Here is a 13,769-nt window from a genome sequence, read left to right on the forward strand (position 1 = left end):
TCATTCAGCCTTTGTAGATCCTCCAAGGTAGCGTAGACGGAGAAGTTGCCAAAGTTCTTCTCCAGCCAGTCAGCGCTGCTTGTAGTATTGGCAAGACAGGAAGGATCTGGATTGAACATTGGGGGAATTAGAACACCACTTAACTGGCGAAACACCCGTGACAAGCCGAGACGCTGAAGGATGCCTAAGGAACTACAACATGACGGGTGGCAACTCAAGACATTGACAGGGCTTAAAGTACCTGATAGGTCATCTCTCGAGAGGAAGGGATTGACAAATTCAGTGAAGACGATCCCTTGTTGCCCCACCTCCATGAGGGACGCTTGACGACTGAGAGCCTGCACCCTAATTCGGGAGAGATCGTCGGTCGTTACGGATTGCACAACTCCACTCCCCTGACTACCACTTCGGGATTTACAGAGCACTGAAGATACTTACACAACTTGGTAGGTGTCGCAACTGAAGTTCTTGGAGCTAAGGCAGGACAGGAAGTCCCTGGAGACTGCTGGCAAGAATGGTCTCAGCCTTCCCTGGAACCAGTCGGTAATGAAGCTGACATCTGTCAGTTGTGCGGTGCTGAATTTGTTGACTTTCACCTCTCCGATGGCATCGAGAATAGTGGACTCAGGCTGATGGCCACTGAGGTTCTGTGAAAGCAAAGGGACATATCTCAATGTAGAGCCCAGAGACAGCACTTCATCTCCTGTTCCAGCAAGCCCGGGTGTCACTCACATTGTTGGAGTACGCTGACAGAGCAACCTCCAGAATTCCCGCCACTTTCTGGAAAAAAAGCTTCCACGTCTCTGAGCTGCTGTTCATGCTGCTCGGCACTTTGCAAGTCAGCAGCGTGACGAGAGCATCAGAGGACAGGGATGATGCGACCTTTAAAAGAGTGGACAGATTTGTGCATTCAGAGAACCAGGACTCTTTGCAAAGACAGGCTTTCAGGTGCACCGTTCATGGAAGACTTACCGAAGAGCAGGCATAATAAGAGATGGTGAAGTCGCACAGCTGATCCGAGGAAGGAGGCTGGCTCCCGGGTCGACCACTGCAAGGGACAAGACCATGTTATCCATTGTCACCACTTTAAAGCCTATCTCTGTTCTCAGCAGGCACCAAACCGATACTCACCTGTTGACACCTCCACACAGCTTCACCTCTGCAAAGCAAACAAACATAAACAACAAAAGATGAGGTCTAGATTTTACTAGCCATCTCATGATTTTATCACAAACTGATGAAAATCTATCAATCGCAAACTAGCATCCTGTGATCTGACTCACCATCCACTATTGTCTCTTTGCACTGGTGAGAAGGAAGACAAGGCAAGAAAATATAAGAAAACCATTACGTACAGCTTGTAATGGGCTTGAACTGTACCCATAACCCATGTACGATAATGAAGTACTTACGAAACCCACAGGACGAGGAGGCGTGCAGCCTGAGGAGATAACCAAGACAAACAAGATTTCTGTCAATGGGAGGCCACTTGCAAATTGCTTACATTCACTTGCATTTGGTAAGAACTCTTTTGGTTGACCAAAGAACAACACTGCAATCTTTACGTATTTGAAGAGAGTTGGTCAGGCCATACCTTCTGGTGGTGACTGTCGAAGTTCGTCTATGCTTGACTTCAGCTTCGCTCCAACTGCAGATGGGAGAACCACCAAAGCGTTCTCCAGGCCTTTCAATCTGTGGAGACGTGCAAAAATGGAAAAGCTCAACATTTACTTCTACTCACTGAATAAAGACAAGAAACCAAGGGAGCCGGATTGTTTACATTGCATCGTAAGAGTCGCAGGTGAGGTTGGCGGGGATCACCACCAAAACTGAAGGATGGAAGCTGGCCAGCAGGACCACCAGATTAATTTGGAACCACAGCTCATAGTCACTGGTTTGGAAGAGAGGGAATTTGGGAGCCAGAGCCGTCAAAGTCAGGTTCAGTATTGTGTCCCGGACGTCCGCGTTTGTGATGAAGGTGATGTTTTCCTGAGAGAGGAGGGTGGGGGAAGAGACACATTCAGCACCACGATAGGACCCTCTAGAAAAACCTGCTTGCTCGCAAGCAGCACATTCTTAGTCTAAGCCATTATAGATAAATTGCATTAAAAAGGGGGGATAAATTGAAAAAAGACTCACCTCCTTGCTGACCTCCACGAACGTTTCAAAGAATTTCTCTAGCTGCGTCTCATCTGCGGCTTTCAGGATGCTGCTCAACACCTCCTTCACCACGGTCACATTTTCAAGAGCACCGGTGGACGGATCCAACAGGAGCTCTGCTTTCTGGTCAGGTGACAGGGATTCCAAAGCTGCCAGCTAAGGTGAACAAAACCCAGACACAAAGCAAATAACGCATGACTGTTGGTGACTTGCGGTCTTCCCAAAGACATATAAAAAAAATACAAATAAAAGAGAAACAACCAAAAATCACTTCCAGCCAAAGGTTGAAAGGAGAAACATAATAAAAATAGGTTATTTACCCCACTGATGTTCAGCTCCTTGAGGTCTGTGTAATTGGCCACCGTGGAGAATAGACCCAAATTGATGTTAAGCCACTCAGCATCGTTTCCGATGTCCTTTCTGCAATCTGTTTTTCAAAATAGGGGTGGAAGGAGATCAGCCTGTGTCGGTGCACTGCTATGAAGCCGACACACAAAAACCCTGACCTGTCAGCTTAAATAAAACCAGCAACGCACGCCACCCGGCAACATAGAGGTGCCGGGAAAGCACGTCCTGGAAGGTCTACCTGGACTGTTGAATCGGACGGCAAATTGCTTCAGGTGCTCCACCAGAACCCTGGTTATCTCCTGCCTCCTGGTGAATGTCATTTTGTAGAAAACATCTCCTATTCCCTCAACGCTGCAACGGAAAGGCACAGAAGGGTGTTAAGGTGGGCATGTCGATGAAGATCGACAAGCATCCTTTCTCCACATTCAGGCACTCACATCACATGGTAGTTGGTGCAGTTGATGTCAGCTGTGACCTTAAGCAGCATTTCTGCGGTGAAACTGGGGAGGACAGGGATGAGCTTCTCGGTGAACCACACTTCCCAGTCATGAGCCACAAATTCCGGGAACTTCAGTTCAATGATCACGAAGGTTCGGTTCATCATCACGTCTCTCACATCGGGGGCGATATCGGGAATCTGCAGGGATAAAACACCGGGAGTGTTAATGGCACTGCGTGAAAGTAGCGTTCTTTGGGCTAGTCTTCGTGGCTTCCACGCGACCTCTGTCAGACACTTTGACTCATTGACTTGCCTCAGCAGATGCGGTTAGAGTCGTCAGAAACTCCTCCACGTTCTTGAAAGCATTGCCATTCTCCAGGCGGTCAAACACAGCGACGATCTGATTGGTGTTGTTCAACGCTCCGGAGCTCAGAGTCAGTTCAGCTACTTGGCTGGGGCTCAGCAGCGCCAACGATGCAAACTGAAGCACAACATGGACAGCAGATGGTATAGCACAGTCCGTTTACTTCAAATCAAAAATACAGTCATAAAAACATGACGATTCACAAGGTCAACTGGAGCGAACCAAAGGGTACTCACGCTGGAGAAATTTTCATTCAGCCTTTGGAGATCCTCCAAGGTAGCGTAGACGGAGAAGTTGCCAAAGTTCTTCTCCAGCCAGTCAGCGCTGCTTGTAGTATTGGCAAGACAGGAAGGATCTGGATTGAACATTGGGGGAATTAGAACACCACTTAACTGGCGAAACACCCGTGACAAGCCGAGACGCTGAAGGATGCCTAAGGAACTACAACATGACGGGTGGCAACTCAAGACATTGACAGGGCTTAAAGTACCTGATAGGTCATCTCTCGAGAGGAAGGGATTGACAAATTCAGTGAAGACGACCCGTTGTTGCCCCACCTCCATGAGGGACGCTTGACGACTGAGAGCCTGCACCCTAATTCGGGAGAGATCGTCGGCCGTTACGGATTGCACAACTCCACTCCCCTGACTACCACTTCGGGATTTACAGAGCACTGAAGATACTTACACAACTTGGTAGGTGTCGCAACTGAAGTTCTTGGAGCTAAGGCAGGACAGGAAGTCCATGGAGACTGCTGGCAAGAACGGTCTCAGCCTTCCCTGGAACCAGTCGGTAATGAAGCTGACATCTGTCAGTTGTGCGGCGCTGAATTTGTTGACTTTCACCTCTCCGATGGCATCGAGAATACTGGACTCAGGCTGATGGCCACTGAGGTTCTGTGAAAGCAAAGGGACATATCTCAATGTAGAGCCCAGAGACAGCACTTCATCTGCTGTTCCAGCAAGCCGGGGTGTCACTCACATTGTTGGAGTACGCTGACAGAGCAACCTCCAGAACTCCCGCCACTTTCTGGAAAAAAAGCTTCCACGTCTCTGCGCTGCTGTTCATGCTGCTCGGCACTTTGCAAGTCAGCAGCGTGACGAGAGCATCAGAGGACAGGGATGATGCGACCTTTAAAAGAGTGGACAGATTTGTGCAGTCAGAGAACCAGGACTCTTTGCAAAGACAGGCTTTCAGGTGCACCGTTCATGGAAGACTTACCGAAGAGCAGGCATAATAAGAGATGGTGAAGTCGCACAGCTGATCCGAGGAAGGAGGCTGGCTCCCGGGTCGACCACTGCAAGGGACAAGACCATGTTATCCATTGTCACCACTTTAAAGCCTATCTCTGTTCTCAGCAGGCACCAAACCGATACTCACCTGTTGACACCTCCACACAGCTTCACCTCTGCAAAGCAAACAAACATAAAAAAACAAAAGATGAGGTCTAGATTTTACTAGCCATCTCATGATTTTATCACAAACTGATGAAAATCTATCAATCGCAAACTAGCATCCTGTGATCTGACTCACCATCCACTATTGTCTCTTTGCACTGGTGAGAAGGAAGACAAGGCAAGAAAATATAAGAAAACCATTACATACAGCTTGTAATGGGCTTGAACTGTACCCATAACCCATGTACGATAATGAAGTACTTACGAAACCCACAGGACGAGGAGGCGTGCAGCCTGAGGAGAAAACCAAGACAAACAAGATTTCTGTCAATGGAAGGCCACTTGCAAATTGCTTACATTCACTTGCATTTGGTAAGAACTCTTTTGGTTGACCAAAGAACAACACTGCGATCTTTACGTATTTGAAGAGAGCTGGTCAGGCCATACCTTCTGGTGGTGACTGTCGAAGTTCGTCTATGCTTGACTTCAGCTCCGCTCCAACTGCAGATGGGAGAACCACCAAAGCGTTCTCCAGGCCTTTCAATCTGTGGAGACGTGCAAAAATGGAAAAGCTCAACATTTACTTCTACTCACTGAATAAAGACAAGAAACCAAGGGAGCCGGATTGTTTACATTGCATCGTAAGAGTCGCAGGTGAGGTTGGCGGGGATCACCACCAAAACTGAAGGACGGAAGCTGGCCAGCAGGACCACCAGATTAATTTGGAACCACAGCTCATAGTCACTGGTTTGGAAGAGAGGGAATTTGGGAGCCAGAGCCGTTAAAGTCAGGTTCAGTATTGTGTCCCGGACGTCTGCGTTTGTGATGTAAGTGATGTTTTCCTGAGAGGGGAGGGTGGGGGAAAAGACACATTCAGCACCACGATAGGACCCTCTAGAACAACCTGCTTGCTCGCAAGCAGCACATTCTTAGTCTAAGCCATTATAGATAAATTGCATTAAAAAGGGGGGATAAATTGAAAAAAAGACTCACCTCCTTGCTGACCTCCACGAACGTTTTAAAGAATTTCTCTAGCTGCGTCTCATCTGGGGCTTTCAGGATGCTGCTCAACACCTCCTTCACCACGGTCACATTTTCAAGAGCACCGGTGGACGGATCCAACAGAAGCTCTGCTTTCTGGTCAGGTGACAGGGATTCCAAAGCTGCCAGCTAAGGTGAACAAAACACAGACACAAAGCAAATAACGCATGACTGTTGATGACTTGCGGTCTTCCCCAAGACATATAATAAAATAAAAGAGAAACAACCAAAAATCACTTCCAGCCAAAGGTTCCCTTAAAGCTGTGTGAAAGGAGAAACGTAATAAAAATAGGTTATTTACCCCACTGATGTTCAGCTCCTTGAGGTCTGTGTAATTGGCCACCGTGGAGAATAGACCCAAGTTGATGTCAAGCCACTCAGCATCGTTTCCGATGTCCTTTCTGCAATCTGTTTTTCAAAATATGGGTGGAAGAAGATGAGCCTGTGTCGGTGCACTGCTATGAAGCCGACACACAAAAACCCTGACCTGTCAGCTTAAACAAAACCAGCAACGCACGCCACCCGGCAACATAGAGGTGCCGGGAAAGCACATCCTGGAAGGTCTACCTGGACTGTTGAATCGGACGGCAAATTGCTTCAGGTGCTCCACCAGAACCCCGGTTATCTCCTGCCTCCTGGTGAATGTCATTTTGTAGAAAACATCTCCCATTCCCTCAACGCTGCAACGGAAAGGCACAGAAGGGTGTTAAAGTGGGCATGTCGATGAAGATCGCCAAGCATCCTTTCTCTACATTCTGGCACTCACATCACATGGTAGTTGGTGCAGTTGATGTCAGCTGTGACCTTAAGCAGCATTTCTGCGGTGAAACTGGGGAGGACAGGGATGAGCTTCTCGGTGAACCACACTTCCCAGTCATGAGCCACAAATTCCGGGAACTTCAGTTCAATGATCACGAAGGTTCGGTTCATCATCGCGTCTCTCACATCGGGGGCGATATCGGGAATCTGCAGGGATAAAACACCGGGAGTGTTAATGGCACTGCGTGAAAGTAGCGTTCTTTGGGCTAGTCTTCGTGGCTTCCACGCGACCTCTGTCAGACACTTTGACTCATTGACTTGCCTCAGCAGATGCGGTTAGAGTCGTCAGAAACTCCTCCATGTTCTTGAAAGCATTGCCATTCTCCAGGCGGTCAAACACAGCGACGATCTGATTGGTGTTGTTCAACGCTCCGGAGCTCAGTGTCAGTTCAGCTACTTGGCTGGGGCTCAGCAGCGCCAACGATGCAAACTGAAGCACAACATGGACAGCAGATGGTATAGCACAGGCTGTTTACTTCAAATCAAAAATACAGTCATAAAAAAATGACGATTCACAAGGTCAACTGGAGCAAACCAAAGGGTACTCACGCTGGAGAAATTTTCATTCAGCCTTTGGAGATCCTCCAAGGTAGCGTAGACGGAGAAGTTGCCAAAGTTCTTCTCCAGCCAGTCAGCGCTGCTTGTAATATTGGCAAGACAGGAAGGATCTGGATTGAACATTGGGGGAATTAGAACACCACTTAACTGGCGAAACACCCGTGACAAGCTGAGACGCTGAAGGATGCCTAAGGAACTACAACATGACGGGTGGCAACTCAAGACATTGACAGGGCTTAAAGTACCTGATAGGTCATCTCTCGAGAGGAAGGGATTGACAAATTCAGTGAAGACGACCCGTTGTTGCCCCACCTCCATGAGGGACGCTTGACGTCTGAAAGCCTGCACCCTAATTCAGGAGAGATCGTCGGCCGTTACGGATTGCACAACTCCACTCCCCTGACTACCACTTCGGGATTTACAGAGCACTGAAGATACTTACACAACTTGGTAGGTGTCGCAACTGAAGTTCTTGGAGCTAAGGCAGGACAGGAAGTCCCTGGAGACTGCTGGCAAGAATGGTCTCAGCCTTCCCTGGAACCAGTCGGTAATGAAGCTGACATCTGACAGTTGTGCGGCGCTGAATTTGTTGACTTTCACCTCTCCGATGGCATCGAGAATACTGGACTCAGGCTGATGGCCACTGAGGTTCTGTGAAAGCAAACGGACATATCTCAATGTAGAGCCCAGAGACAGCACTTCATCTCCTGTTCCAGCAAGCCGGGGTGTCACTCACATTGTTGGAGTACGCTGACAGAGCAACCTCCAGAACTCCCGCCACTTTCTGGAAAAAAAGCTTCCACGTCTCTGCGCTGCTGTTCATGCTGCTCGGCACTTTGCAAGTCAGCAGCGTGACGAGAGCATCAGAGGACAGGGATGATGCGACCTTTAAAAGAGTGGACAGATTTGTGCAGTCAGAGAACCAGGACTCTTTGCAAAGACAGGCTTTCAGGTGCACCGTTCATGGAAGACTTACCGAAGAGCAGGCATAATAAGAGATGGTGAAGTCGCACAGCTGATCCGAGGAAGGAGGCTGGCTCCCGGGTCGACCACTGCAAGGGACAAGACCATGTTATCCATTGTCACCACTTTAAAGCCTATCTCTGTTCTCAGCAGGCACCAAACCGATACTCACCTGTTGACACCTCCACACAGCTTCACCTCTGCAAAGCAAACGAACATAAAAAAAAACAAAAGATGAGGTCTAGATTTTACTAGCCATCTCATGATTTTATCACAAACTGATGAAATTCTATCAATCGCAAACTAGCATCCTGTGATCTGACTCACCATCCACTATTGTCTCTTTGCACTGGTGAGAAGGAAGACAAGGCAAGAAAATATAAGAAAACCATTACGTACAGCTTGTAATGGGCTTGAACTGTACCCATAAACCATGTACGATAATGAAGTACTTACGAAACCAACAGGACGAGGAGGCGTGCAGCCTGAGGAGAAAACCAAGACAAACAAGATTTCTGTCAATGGGAGGCCACTTGCAAATTGCTTACATTCACTTGCATTTGGTAAGAACTCTTTTGGTTGACCAAAGAACAACACTGCGATCTTTACGTATTTGAAGAGAGCTGGTCAGGCCATACCTTCTGGTGGTGACTGTCGAAGTTCGTCTATGCTTGACTTCAGCTCCGCTCCAACTGCAGATGGGAGAACCACCAAAGCGTTCTCCAGGCCTTTCAATCTGTGGAGACGTGCAAAAATGGAAAAGCTCAACATTTACTTCTACTCACTGAATAAAGACAAGAAACCAAGGGAGCCGGATTGTTTACATTGCATCGTAAGAGTCGCAGGTGAGGTTGGCGGGGATCACCACCAAAACTGAAGGACGGAAGCTGGCCAGCAGGACCACCAGATTAATTTGGAACCACAGCTCATAGTCACTGGTTTGGAAGAGAGGGAATTTGGGAGCCAGAGCCGTCAAAGTCAGGTTCAGTATTGTGTCCCGGACGTCTGCGTTTGTGATGTAGGTGATGTTTTCCTGAGAGGGGAGGGTGGGGGAAGAGACACATTCAGCACCACGATAGGACCCTCTAGAACAACCTGCTTGCTCGCAAGCAGCACATTCTTAGTCTAAGCCATTATAGATAAATTGCATTAAAAAGGGGGGATAAATTTAAAAAAGACTCACCTCTTTGCTGACCTCCACGAACGTTTCAAAGAATTTCTCTAGCTGCGTCTCATCTGGGGCTTTCAGGATGCTGCTCAACACCTCCTTCACCACGGTCACATTTTCAAGAGCACCGGTGGACGGATCCAACAGGAGCTCTGCTTTCTGGTCAGGTGACAGGGATTCCAAAGCTGCCAGCTAAGGTGAACAAACCCCAGACAAAACATATATAAATACAATAACAACAATTAACATGGGTAATTTTAAAATTTACTTACACTGGAAAAATTTCCATTCAGAGTTTGTAGATCCTTCAATGTAGCATAGAACGAAAATTCACCCAAATTTTTCTTAAGCCATTCAGCACTGCCCATAATTTTAGACTGACATGCAGGATCTGTATTGAATACAGAAAACTGATGGAATTAATCAAAGCACCCCTGAATTGTGAACGTTTGTATATTTAATGGTTTTATTATAACCACTTTTCATATGTAAGTATCATGAGATCTGTAACAGGTTTGGATCATTTCAACTTAAAAACATTTTACTGCACCTGAAATTTGTCTGGACAATACTGGCTTAATGAATTGGGTGTAGATGGAGGTCTTTGATGTTTCATTGATCAGGTTTACCTGCTGACTGAGTGTTTTGACTCTATTCACAAAAAAATGTTTAAAGATTATCCATAATTTCAATTTGTTTCTCTGTAACAACAGTGTATTCAAAATTTTGACTCATACATTGTTTGGTAGCTGACACACGAAAAGTTTATCTTGCTCATGTTGGATATAAACTCTGTGGTAATGAACGGGAGGAGTGGAATAAGCCTGACACAGATCCATGACTGAACAAACTCCATGTTTTGCGCATTCTCTGCAGTCAGTGTGTGTAAAGCACCAAAACTGTCAGCAATATCCTCGATTGAAGAAAGTCCCTAAAATAAAAATAAATGTCATTATGGACATCAATGATATGATAATTGACTAACAGCGTCCAGGCTGATTGCATGTAGTTCACAGTGTTCACTGATATTGAAAGAAATAAATTATGAAAATTTGATGGTTCATATGATTGCAATCATTAAGGCAAATATTTCAGAAAATCAGAGATAAAAATCGTTAGATAAAAATAAAATAAGCAAAAAGCAAAGCAGGCAGTTGATGTTTTCCAGCAAAGGTTAAATAGTCTTAAATGTATTTTTCTTACAAGGTGAACCATAACATTTAGTGTTGATGCAATGATCTTTCCAAGCTCAGTTTGGAGCATGTGACGTTTTTCTTGAGGCAAACTTGCTGGGCTGTTGGATATACATTGTAGATGGTGTACAGTGCCATCCACTGCATTTAAAATCTAAATATGAAAACACAAAAAACGGTTCCACAGCTGAATAATTAATTTGAACAAAAAAGCTTGTATTATAATGCCAACTAGATGGGGACATTTAAGAATCTTTCTTTCTTTAGCTACTGCAGCCATGCGAGCAATGTTTTTGTTTAATTATTTATTTTTACACAATGAGTCCGACAAAGAAAATGTATAATCCATACAGAAATTTGATTTTACCATCGAGACAGTCTGGGATTACATAAACAGACAGAAACTGAGACAGACTAAAATCATAAGAGCTTTGGCAGCATTTTTATGATGTTTGGAGAAATCAACCTACAAATCTACAGTGATGTAAAATAATTTTAGGCACTTATCAGTTAACTTGTATTAATTAAATCAAATTATTTGGTATGACCACCCATTGCGTTTAGAACTGATTTTAACCTAGCTATGGTAAGTATTAGGTATTAGGTAGATTTCAAGTTTCTTAAAGATGTTGTCATGTTCTGACTTTTTTTTCTGAGGCTTTTTTTTAATTTATTTTTTATTATGATTTTTTTTTCTCTTCCTATTATCCCAGACTAACCTAATGATGGTGAAATATATGTGTGGATCATACTTTCTATTGATAGCTGTGGCATACAAAAATCTCACTGGATTATTATAATTATCAGCTAAATGTACACTGCTCTTTAAAAAATTGGTCAGTGTTTTTATTTATTTATTTCATTTTTAAAAGAAATGAATGCTTTTAACAAGGATGCATTAAATCAATCAAAGGTGACAGTAAAGACATGCATAATGTTTAAAATAAATTCTGATCTTTTGAGCTTTCTATTCATCTGTGAATCCTGAAAAATAAAATATTAGATTAATATTGGGCGGCAAAACTGTTTTCAGCTTTAGTCTCAGAACAATAGCTATTTACAAATCTGAGCTCTCCGATGTCCACCATATGTATCCTATATTCTACATCCTAATGTTGTAAACTCTAAACATATGTAGTTCCAGCATGTGTCAGAACTTTTCACCTTAACTGTAAAATTCACAGAATAATCAAGTTTGCTATGTGCAGATGCTTCAATCTTTAATCCATATATTTGTATATTAATTCACATATACAATTTATTGTTGTTCTTAAAAAGCATGCAATTTATTCTTACTGCCCGATTCTAAGTAACTGTGTGTAGGTGCCTGCTGTGTCAGTTTATTAATAATATCACAACAGAGAATTGTTTTATAAGAGGGAGATGTAGAAAGAAAGCAGAGAGGAATCACTCACCAGAGAGCTGAAGTTTTTCAAATTATTCAGATCACAGCTGGCCAGAGTTTGATTGCTGGCTCTACTGTAACAGTAGGAATAAAATATATTTGGTTGAAATCTGTAAGCTAACTATTATGATGCTATGCACTAATGTTAATTAAGTACTCACTCAGTAGTGAGACTGCATGATCCGGTTTCTAGGAAAAAACATAGATATTTATTTATTAGTTTGCAGGTACTCAGATTAGTTTGCAATACTAAGATTATTGAGAAAGTTTGCATCATATTCTTGAACTTGAACAGTGTTTGTTCTGGTTTCTGACTGCATCACACAGCACAGAGACGGCACTCATAAAGATATTCACTTAAATACCGATGAAATCTCATTGCATCCTTTGACACGGTCAGTCAGAAATCCTCAACAGGGCAGAAAACTGGGTACCTGTACCTGTAGGGCTTTCTGAGACGGCTCACAAATGTTTCAGGAGATAGTAAGAAAAAAATGGCCTCCTCACTGGACTTCCCACAAAGGCCATTACACAGCTGCAACTCTTACACAAGTGGCTTGCTTGTTTATAAATCACTCAATATATATATATATATATATATATATATATATATATATATATATATATATATATATATATATATATATATATATATATACTGTATATATATATATATATATATGTGTGTGTGTGTGTGTGTAATTTAGGTATTCTTGTCCTTCCTTGTTTATTTTTATACGTTTAAAATCTTTTTTTTTCTTGTTTTTCTTATTATATTTCTTATTTCTTTTAAAATCTCATTCATAGATTTCGTGTATGCCCATCTAACAGAGCCTTTAAGCAAATAGAGGCTAAATCGCTTCTTTTCTAAAGCAACAATGTCCAACAGCGACACCAGCAGATGCAGGTTGAGCGTTCAGAGACCGTTCTCCTCCATTGAGCGCGTTCCTCTTCCTCCTCTTCTTCTAGTCAGTCTTGTCGGTTTCGCGGAACAGCTACGCGTTAGCGCCCCAAACAGGACTAGTGTACAGCGGAAAGACTATAAACGCGGAAGGCCGCGGCAAACAGAGCAGGGCGGGGCTACACGTGTTGCTCCGCCCCCTAACAGACCTTAATATTCATCAGTGAATAGAAATAGTGTAATAGATCATAAAGACGACCTGAGTTAAAAAAAAAATGAATTAAATAAATAAAACTATAAAAGAAAAAAAAAAAATAAAATGAAAATAAAAGTTTGCACAGAACATTTGATGACTCTACTGAAAAGTAAAGAAAGTATGACAACCAGGCCTAATGTGTTTAATTCTATCCACTAGGGGCGCCACCTTATTATAATTGGTCTCCTCGGGCAGATTGCAAATGCTTTTGCATATATGTGCTGTACTATAACAGATCTCTTTCATACATACTTCATACATTGCAGTTTACTCTGTTAGCCCTGTGTCTTTGAGTACTGTCATGCATGCACAAGATGTTGCATTAATGTTTAATAATCTCACCATTTGAATGTGTTGCATTGCACTGAAAGAAAAGCAGGTAATATACAAATTAGTATTTTGCATTATGATACTAAATGCCTCTTTGAACAAGAAATAATTAAGTATCAAGTTATCTGGATTTCACATATTTGTAAGTAAACACTTTTGATTTTGTAAAGACAAGCATGAAGCACAATATGGAAATCACTTCCTCTTGGGGTTTCTCCTGACTCACCTGTGCGTCGCCCAGAGATGCAAATGTTGCTGTGGAAGGGCGAGAAGAGAATATAATCAGTGTAATCATCTTATGAACTTACAGGAAGCACTTTCATTTTAAAAACATTAATTCTGTATTAATATATTCAGGTGGCTTACTATGACATACTATTTTATTATTACGATTATTTTTAAATGGGTTTTAATGTTTAGCGATATA

The 13,769-nt window shown here is 43.5% G+C and overlaps 1 long non-coding RNA gene across 1 annotated transcript; it reads right to left on the bottom strand.

Annotated features, from left to right (window-relative positions):
* Positions 1-9,529: 9,529 nt before the first annotated feature.
* Positions 9,530-12,009, bottom strand: LOC132143233 (uncharacterized). The gene is made up of 5 exons (XR_009434232.1): positions 11,866-12,009; positions 10,461-10,604; positions 9,995-10,188; positions 9,808-9,908; positions 9,530-9,648 (listed from the first exon to the last, which is right to left on the bottom strand). It is a non-coding gene; the product is annotated as an uncharacterized LOC132143233 (long non-coding RNA).
* Between the last annotated feature and the right edge of the window lie 1,760 nt (positions 12,010-13,769).

Source organism: Carassius carassius, chromosome 7, assembly GCF_963082965.1.
Source record: "Carassius carassius chromosome 7, fCarCar2.1, whole genome shotgun sequence".
Lineage (NCBI taxonomy): Eukaryota > Metazoa > Chordata > Actinopteri > Cypriniformes > Cyprinidae > Carassius > Carassius carassius.